Source organism: Marmota marmota, unplaced genomic scaffold, assembly GCF_001458135.2.
Source record: "Marmota marmota marmota unplaced genomic scaffold, marMar, whole genome shotgun sequence".
Classification (NCBI taxonomy): Eukaryota; Metazoa; Chordata; class Mammalia; order Rodentia; family Sciuridae; genus Marmota; species Marmota marmota.
Genome location: NW_025999900.1, coordinates 15567262 through 15576533, shown reverse-complemented (window position 1 = coordinate 15576533; position 9272 = coordinate 15567262).

Below are 9272 nucleotides of genomic sequence, written 5' to 3'. Positions count from 1 at the left end.
GCAACTACACTTATAAAAATCTAACCTAAAAACACAAAATGGTAAATGTACAAGGCTATTAATTGCAGCATTACTTGTAAAATAAAAAATGTGACAACAATCAAAATGTGTGTTAGCCAACTAGTTACAAGCCCCTGGTATATCTACACGGTAAAGTACTATGCAATTGAGAAAAAAAGAATGATTTAAGTATAATGGCATGGAATAATCTCAGAAAAAAAGAAAAGTCAAAAACCAGTGTTCTTATAGAATGATCTTTTTTGTAAGGGAAATGGGAAAAGAAGTATGCTTGTATTTTTTAAGAAAAAATGGAGCCATCATCTAATAAAATAATTACTTACAGAGGAATAAATTAAAGAATGAAAGAGAAGGGAATGCATGCAAAATTTATTTGAATGCACTTATTATATAATTTCTGTTCCAGAGTCAAATGAATATTTAATAAAATTTAAAAATTAAATTTAAAAAGTATGTCCCTAAAGACTAAAACGTGAATTTAAATAACTTGGGCCAGGGATGTAGCTCAGTGATACAGTACTTGCCTCACATGCACAAGACCCTGGGCTGGATCTCCAGCACCACAGATCATCATCATCATCATCATCATCATCATCATCATCATCAACTACATCAATTATGTTACTAATGGAATAAAAAAAATTCCACTTGACTCTAAAACCTATGTTCTTATTGTATATCCTTATGAAATATAATGACAAAAGGATCATAAAACAATGTATTCATTTGTCTTATTATTTATAGATTTATCAGTCTTGTTATTTTGAAACTATTATGTCATAAAATAACACAGATTTTCAGACTAAGAAAATATATATTTTTATCAAAAATTTTAAGTAAAAGTCCCTTTCCTCTCTCTTAAAAAGAAGGCATTTCCTGCCTTTCCCTTCTGAATTACCAGCAACCTTATGGGGATCTCTAAATACTGTTTCCTAGCAAAAGGTGCCAGAGTCCCTCAGAGGAATGGGTGGTAGCGTTCGTGGGGAAGAAAATGTAATAGAAAAAACAAAGCATAGGATGCTTGAATCTGATATCTGAACTGTGATTACATGACAAAAATATGCTTGTTTTAGGATATAAACACTGAAGTATTCATGGATAAAAAGACATAATGTATGCAACCTACTTTCATAAGACTGAAAAAATGAGAAAGGATGATAAAAACAAATGGAACAAAACATTAAAAATTGTCCAATATTGAAAAAGGAATACAAGAACCTTGTTATTCTTATACTTCTGTAATTTTGATAATATTTTAAATTTTTTCAAATAATTTAATAATTTTTCACGTTTTTTTTAAAAAAGCAAAAAACTTTTTCATAGCCTACATTTTAAAAGCAGAAAGATCTCAAATAAATAACCTAACATTGCACCTCAAGGAAATAAAAGAATAAGATCAAACTAAACTCAAAACTAGTAGAGGAAAAGAAATAATAAGGATCAGAGACGAAATAAATAAAATGAAGACTTAAAAATACAAAAAATCAACAAAAATAGTTCTCTTTTTTATTTTCAATTTTTTTTTTTAACTGGAGATTGGACCCAGGGTCACTTAACCACTTAGCCACATCCCCACCCTTTTTTATTTTTTGAGACAGGGTCTTGCTAAGTTGCTGAGCACCTCGCTGAGTTGCTGAGGCTGGCCTCAAACTTACGATCCTCCTGCCTTAGCTTTCCAAGTGTGCCTGGCAAGGGTTGCTCTTTTTGTTATTTATTTATTATTTTGTGTGGTGCTGGGGATGTAACCCAGGGCCTTGTGTGTGCACGGGAAGCACTCTACCAACTGAGCTCCATCCCCAGCAAGAGTTGCTCTTTTTAAAAGATAAAATTATCAAATCCTTAGCTAGACTACAAAAAAGTAGAGATGATTCAAATATAAATCAAGGATTAAAAAAACCGTACAAATGACATCAGAAATAGGATCATTAGAAATTGTTATGAACAACTATATACCAGCAAATTTGATGACCTAGAAGAAACAGATGGTATCCTGGACATATCCACCTTAGCCAGGAAGAATTATGAAGAAGTAGACTGGAAAAAAACAAGGGCAAAATTGAATCAGTAATAAGAAATCTCCTATCAAAGAAAAGCCCAGGACCAGAGCCTCCACTTCTGAATTCTCTCAAACATCTAAAGAAGAATCAATTCCCATTCTTCTCAAATTATTTTGAAAAGCTGAACAGGAGTAAATCTTGCAAACTTATTCTACATGCAGCTTTACCCTGATGTTAAAACCAAACAAGGACACAACATAAAAATAAAAGCATGGACCAATCTCCCTGATGAACATAGATGAAAAAAATTCTCAACAAAATACTAGCAAATCAAGTCCAACAGCACATCAAAAAGATTCACCATGATACACTGGGTTTCATCCCTGGAGTGAAAAAATGGTCTGATGTGTACAAATCAATAACTGTAGCACTCCACATAAGTAGATACAGAACAATCATTTGATAAACATTACTTCATTATTGAAAAGTAGGCAATAGACCTTATTTCTAATTTTTTTTTAAAATTAGGTACAGAAGGAATGTGCCTCAGCATAATACAGGCCATATATAACAAACCAAGAGCTAACATCATACTTAATGGGGGGAAACTGAAAGCTTTCTAATATTTGAAAAACAATAAGGATGCCCTCCACCTCAGTACTAGGGACTGAACCCAGGGACACTCTACCACTGAGCTATATCCTCAATGCTTTTTAAATTTTTGTTTTTAGACAAGGTCTTACTAAGTTGCTGAGACTTTCTTCAACTTGTGATTCTCCTGCCTTAGCCTCCCAAGTTGCTAGGATTTCAGGCATGTGTCACTGCTCTCAGCAGGATGCCCATCTTTATCACACTTATTCAACATAATATTGGAAGTTCTAGCCAGAGTGATGAGGCAAGAAAAAGAAATAAAGGGTATCCAAAGTGGAAAGAAAGAAGTGAAATTGTCACTATTTGCATATAACACAATCTTATATATGGAAATCCCCAAAGAATCCAACAAAAAACTATTAAATAAATTCAGCAAAGTTGCAGAATACAAAAGTAACATAAAAATAGTAGTATTTATATATGCCGATAGCAAATTATCTAAAAAAGAAATTAAAAGGCAATCTCATTTACAATAGTTACAAAAAATCCTAGGAATAAATTTAATTAATAAATTTAACAAAAGAGCTGAGAGATCTCTGTAATGAAAACTATAAAGCATTGATGTAAGAAATTGAAGAGAATACCAAAAAATAAAAAAATAAAAAAGGGGGTGGGGGGTGGAGACATTCTGTGTTCTTGGATGGGAAGAATCAATATTGTTAAAATGTTTATAGTACCCAACAGACAAAGTAATCTACAGATTCAATGCAATCCCTATCAAGATACTAATTACATTCTTCACATAAGCACAAAATAATTCTGTGTATGCAACCACACACGCACATACACACACAAATAACCAAAGCAGGAAGTTTTCTTCAGCAGAGGGCTGACTTCAAAATACACTACAAAGAGGTAGCCACTAAAACAGTAATACAATGCATTAAAACACATTAACACACACACACGGGCCAATGGAACAGAAACAAGATCCCACAGTTAAACACATGCATCCATAGCCCACCGATTATCAATAAAGGTGCTAAGAATATACATCAGAGAAAGGAAAGTCTGTTCAACAAACGGTGCTGGGAAAATTGGAAAGCTACATGTAGAGGAAAGAAATGATACCCCTCTCTCACCAGTTACAAAAATCAAGTCAAACTAAACTAGACTTACATGTAAGACCTGAAACTATGAAACTAGTAGAAGGATAGGTGAAATGCTTTAGGACATTAGAGTGAGCAGGTATTTCTTGGATAAAACCTCACAGCATAGAAAAAAAAAAAAGAGACAACCTATAAAATGCAAGAAAATATTTGCAAACTATACATCTGACAAGGGACTAATATCCAGAATATAAAAGAAACTCAAAAAATTCACAAAACCCCCAAATAGTCCAATTGAAAAATAGGCAATATAACTGGACATTTTTTCAAAAGAAGTCATACAAATGGCCAACAGGTTTATACAAAAAATGTTCAACATCACTAATCATCAAGGAAATAAATGCAAATCAAAGTCATAAAAGATACCATCTCACTCCAATTAAAATATCAAAAATGAAAAATAACAAAGTTCATAAGTGCTGGTGATTATGTAGAGAAAAAGGAGGACATACACAATATTAGTTTAAACATAAATCAGTATAGCCATTATGGAAAATAGTGTAGTTTCCTCAAAACAAATTAAAAATGGAACTATCATATGATCCAGAAATCCTCTGAGTACTATGTACAAAGGAAATGAAATCAGTGTGTTGAACAGGCATCCACCACACTCTCATGTTTTTTATACTACTATTCATAATAGCCAAGAACCGGAAACAAACTATACCTTAAGGCAACCAAGTTAGAGATGAGGAAATGCTTTCCTTTATAGAATTCCAGCTCGTAAACACAGAAGAAATGACAGGGAAAAATCACCACTTTTTAAAAATATTTATTTAGTTAGTTTTAGGTGGACACAATATCTTTATTTTATTTTTATGTGGTGTTGAGGATCGAACCCAGCACCCAGCGCACGCCAGGCGAGCATGCTACCACTTGAGCCACATCCCCAGCCCCCAAAAAACACCACTTTACAACCACTAATGTAACAAGTCCAGCAGTCACCATCAATACCTGCTAACACCATCAGGTAAGAATTTGAAGGGGAATTTGATAATGAAGATATGAGGTTGCCATCTGAACTCAAAACATAATAATAATCAGGCTTAGCATCACTAAAAGTGGGATAGCCAGATATAATGTATTTTATGCAATAGGAAGAATACAATATCATCACATAATGAATGAACGCATGAAAAAGAACATGGATCTAATCAAGATTACATTTCACTATCAATTTATGGAAAACTTGGATAGCAGTAAGTTAAATTGCCTAGTACAATTGAAAAAATAGGCAGTAGACCTAAATGAACATTTTATCAAAAGAAGTCACACAAATGGCTAGCAGGTTTATACAAAAAATGCTCAACATCACTAATCATCAAGGAAATAAATGCAATCAATCAGAAAGCAATTGACCAAATCAAGAATATGGGATAACCTACTACACAAATGACCTTGGTTATTCAACAAATACATGGCATGAAAAAAACAAAATAGGAATGGGGGGCAGTGACTGGTAGAGATTAAAAAAGATTTAAGAGGAGACATAACAAATGTAGTGTGTAAACCTTGTATAAGTCTTGACGCAATTCTACAAATCTTAATTCAAGGCAATGAATAATTTTTTTTTGAGACAATTGTACAAGTCTTGACGCAATTCTACAAATCTCAATTCAAGGCAATGAAAAAATTTTTTGAGACAATTATGGAAGTCTTAATATAGGTTGGGTATTAAATATCACCAAAGCATTAAATTTTTAAGTGTAGTTGTATCAGTATTGCTTATATATTTTAAAAAATTTTCGCACTGAACTACACCCACAGCCCATCTTTCTTTCATTCTTTCCCTTTTTTTTTTTTTTTCTTGTTTTAGAGATAGGGTCTAAGTTGCCCAGGGTGATCTCTAATTTGCAGTCTTCCTGCCTGTACCTCCCAATTGGATAGAAATATGGATCTCTGCCACTGCACATTCCTAAATTTCTAAAGTGTTCTTATCAGCTAGAGATGCAGCCTCATTTACTGGCCATATCACATGCTATCTTTAATTTTCTTTTAAACACTGAGCAAAAATCATGTATGGTGACATATGCCCGTAATCCCAGCAGTTCAGAAGGCTGTGTCAGGAGAGTTGCAGGTTTGAGGCCAGCTTGAGTAACTAAGCAAGACACTGTCACAAAATAAAATAAAAAGGACTGAGGATGTAGCTCAGTAGTAAAGTGGCTCTGGGTTCAATCCCGACAGTTCAAAACCAACCAACCAACCAACCCAGTGTGAGTAAGTAGAAGTAAGATTAGCAAACTTGCTTACTAGTTGAAGCTGTGTGATGGGTACATGGAGGTTATGTTTCTATGAAAAAAAAAAAAAGAAAAAGCTTGGGAGACATATCAAAACTCACTTGAGCTGTTCTAGCTCAGCACATTTTATTTCTTCATCACAGCACAATTTTATTCTTAGCCTTGAGTTCTGGTACTAGAAGGACTTTTTGTTGTTGTTGTTTTTGCATTCCATTGAGTTTTCTGAGGATTCCTACAATCCATTCACACTTTCACACCCATGACTGCTTCAAACACAAGAACCAAGAAGTTATTTTATGAAAGAACCCAAGAAGCATAAATGATATTCTCTGCCAAACTAGCAGTCTTTTAATTCTCATTCCCTGGGTAAGGTAGGTTTAGGAGGGTGGATCTGAGGTATTGTTTATCCATTTCCAGTAGAAATGTAGGATATGGCTTATTTACCTTCCCTCATGTCTTTTTTCTTTTTTGGGGGGAGAGGTCAGGGATTAAACCTAGGAGTGCTTAACCACTGAGTGATAACCCAGACCTTTCTATTTTTTTTTGAAACAGGATTTTTGCTAAGTTGCTGAGGCTGGCTTTGAACTTGCAATCCTCCTGCCTCAGCCTTCTGAGCTGCTGGAATTACAGGCATGCCACTGCACCCAGCAACTGTGTACTGACAGATTTTCAATGACTTCTGGGTAATGTGAAAGCTGACTGTGAATACCTTACAATAAAAAAAGGCAGAATTGAAAAAGCAACCACTTTGCAAAGAAATTTTAATTTCAATATTTTAATATACATAAACCTCAAAATGGATATTCATATGCTTTATGACACCTGCAATATACTTATGGATGTATTTGTTAAGTTCTAACCTCAATTTTAGGAGTTGTCCTCATCGACAATGCAGTTAAGACATAGTTTGCTGGCATTCTAACTGCTAAGCTCATACTCAAGGCAAATACTAGAACTTTTTATTCATAATTTGTTTGACACCCAATTTTTGCTAATTAGCATATTAAAGGTCAGGCCCATGTATTGGGGAAATGGCTTATAGACTAACATAATATTAGAAATTTGTTCTTTCTAGTGATATTGAAGATAGAACCCATCCAGGCCTAGAACTGCCCACTTTCTTAAAGATGGCACAGCACCTGGGTCTCAATCACTGTTTACAGCCCTTTCACTAAAGTTGGTTACTTGATAGTGATCATAAAAGGGAATCAAATGGGATATTGCCTTGTCTGCCTTGAGTAAACCTTTCTCAGGAGGCTGGTTCAAGAATCTAAAAGGATAGAAAACTAAAACTGCATTGAGTATACTTTTGTGCTTGTTTGTTTAGTAAATTTCTGAATGTGAGGCAGATTGTGGCCTAAGACATGTTTTATGGTAATCTGGTAATGAGGATGTAAGGGAATTGCTACCCCAAATCCATTTCAACTTTCGAAGCTGCTATCTATGTAACCAAAAAGAACCCAAGTTGAGGCTGAAAAAATAGATTGGGTCAGTTCACAACAATCATATGATACACATTTAAATTTTTAAATTTTATTTAAACACTTCACATTAAGTGAAATTTAATCATAACCATTACAGAGCATTACCACAATATTCACAAAGAATTTTTAAAATAAAAGACAAAAGAATACAATCTTCAACAAGTTAAATGCCACTTTACTATGTAAACCAAAATAAAATAAAACCCTGATGCTAAAAAGGTACATATTCAGAGGTAAAACAGATACAAAAACATTTAAACATTGACACTATCCACATTCTTTGCAAGAGAGTACAAATATTAGTACCCTACATCTACAAAATTTCAGAATCCTGTTAAAATCAAAACCATCTCTGGTTTACGATACAGCATAATTCATAAGGCAAAAATATAGGCATTATCATCCAGTTCTTTAATTTCACTTGTATTTTAAGGCAAACTTGGAACTTTTTGCTTAGTATTTTAAAATGAATGAAACTTTACACATGATAACTTGACAAAATTAACAATAAATTATCTCTAGTTAAATATGTATAATATAAAAGACATATGGATAACAATTTTTCTCTCTGCAGAGATGTAAACTGGATTTTTATTTGACTCCATATTCACACTAGTAAGAAAATTTGTAAACCTATAATATTTAAAATGTACTTATTGTATTCCTGTCTCATCAATTGTGTTTCAACATTGAAACAATATACTGTAAGCGAAAAGTCAATATATATCCAGCCACAGAATCATTATCTAATTAAATCATGTCTAATTAAAGTGCTGTTTACAAAAGGAAGAAAGGTTAAAGAGTAGAACTGGATGTTAACTTGACATGAGACATTTATAATTTCTTAACTTTCGACTACAGAGGTTATAGAGGTTATCACAAGTTTATTGAACTTTAAGCAGTAAATTTACTGTAGAATCTGATTTTCCTGAAAATGAGCACTTAGGTGACAATACTAGGAATCCAACACCAAAACTGAAAATTAACACAGCATGATATGTACATATATTTTCCTCAGTGTTAGCCAGAGCTTTGATATTCTAGGAAATAGTTTGGGTTTTTTTTTTCCCCCTTTAGTTTTGTTTTTCTTCTAGGAAATAATTATCCAATTTCAGGAAATGTAGAGTTCTATAAGTCAAGTTTTTCATAATTCTTTTTCATGCCATTAAAACCTAATCAGACTCTAAATAACTGTTTATAAGTAATCTAGGTGTTTAGGAAATTATGAAGTTGGAGACAAGGAATTAAATTTATATTTTACCATACAGTTATTGGGGTACAGGACTCCTACACTGCATTTTACTCTTTTAAGTGAAAAGCCACCACAGAATCTAACACAATATCTCCTTCATAAAAGTAGACCCTCCATATCTGTCAAACCATCAAAATAAACTTTCAAAACGTAATGTCATTTTCCTATCACTTACTTTTTCCTATCACTTGCTGTTACTTCCTATAATATTCATCCATATTTAAAACAGTATTAGCAATAACAAATGGAGCTTGTAAGTAAAACTTTAGATTACATTAAAAATTAGTTAAATTAGACAGGCACAGTGGCACATGCCTGTAATCCCAGCGGCTTGGGAGGCTAAGGCAGGAGTATCCCGAGTTCAAAGCCAGCCTCAGAAAATGTGAGGCACTAAGCAACTCAGTGAGACCCTGTCTCTAAATAAAAAAATAAAAAATATAAAAATAGCTAGGGATGTGACTCAGTGGTCGAGTGCCCCTGAGTTCAACCCTTGGTACCAAAAAAAAAAAAAAAAAAAAAAAAAA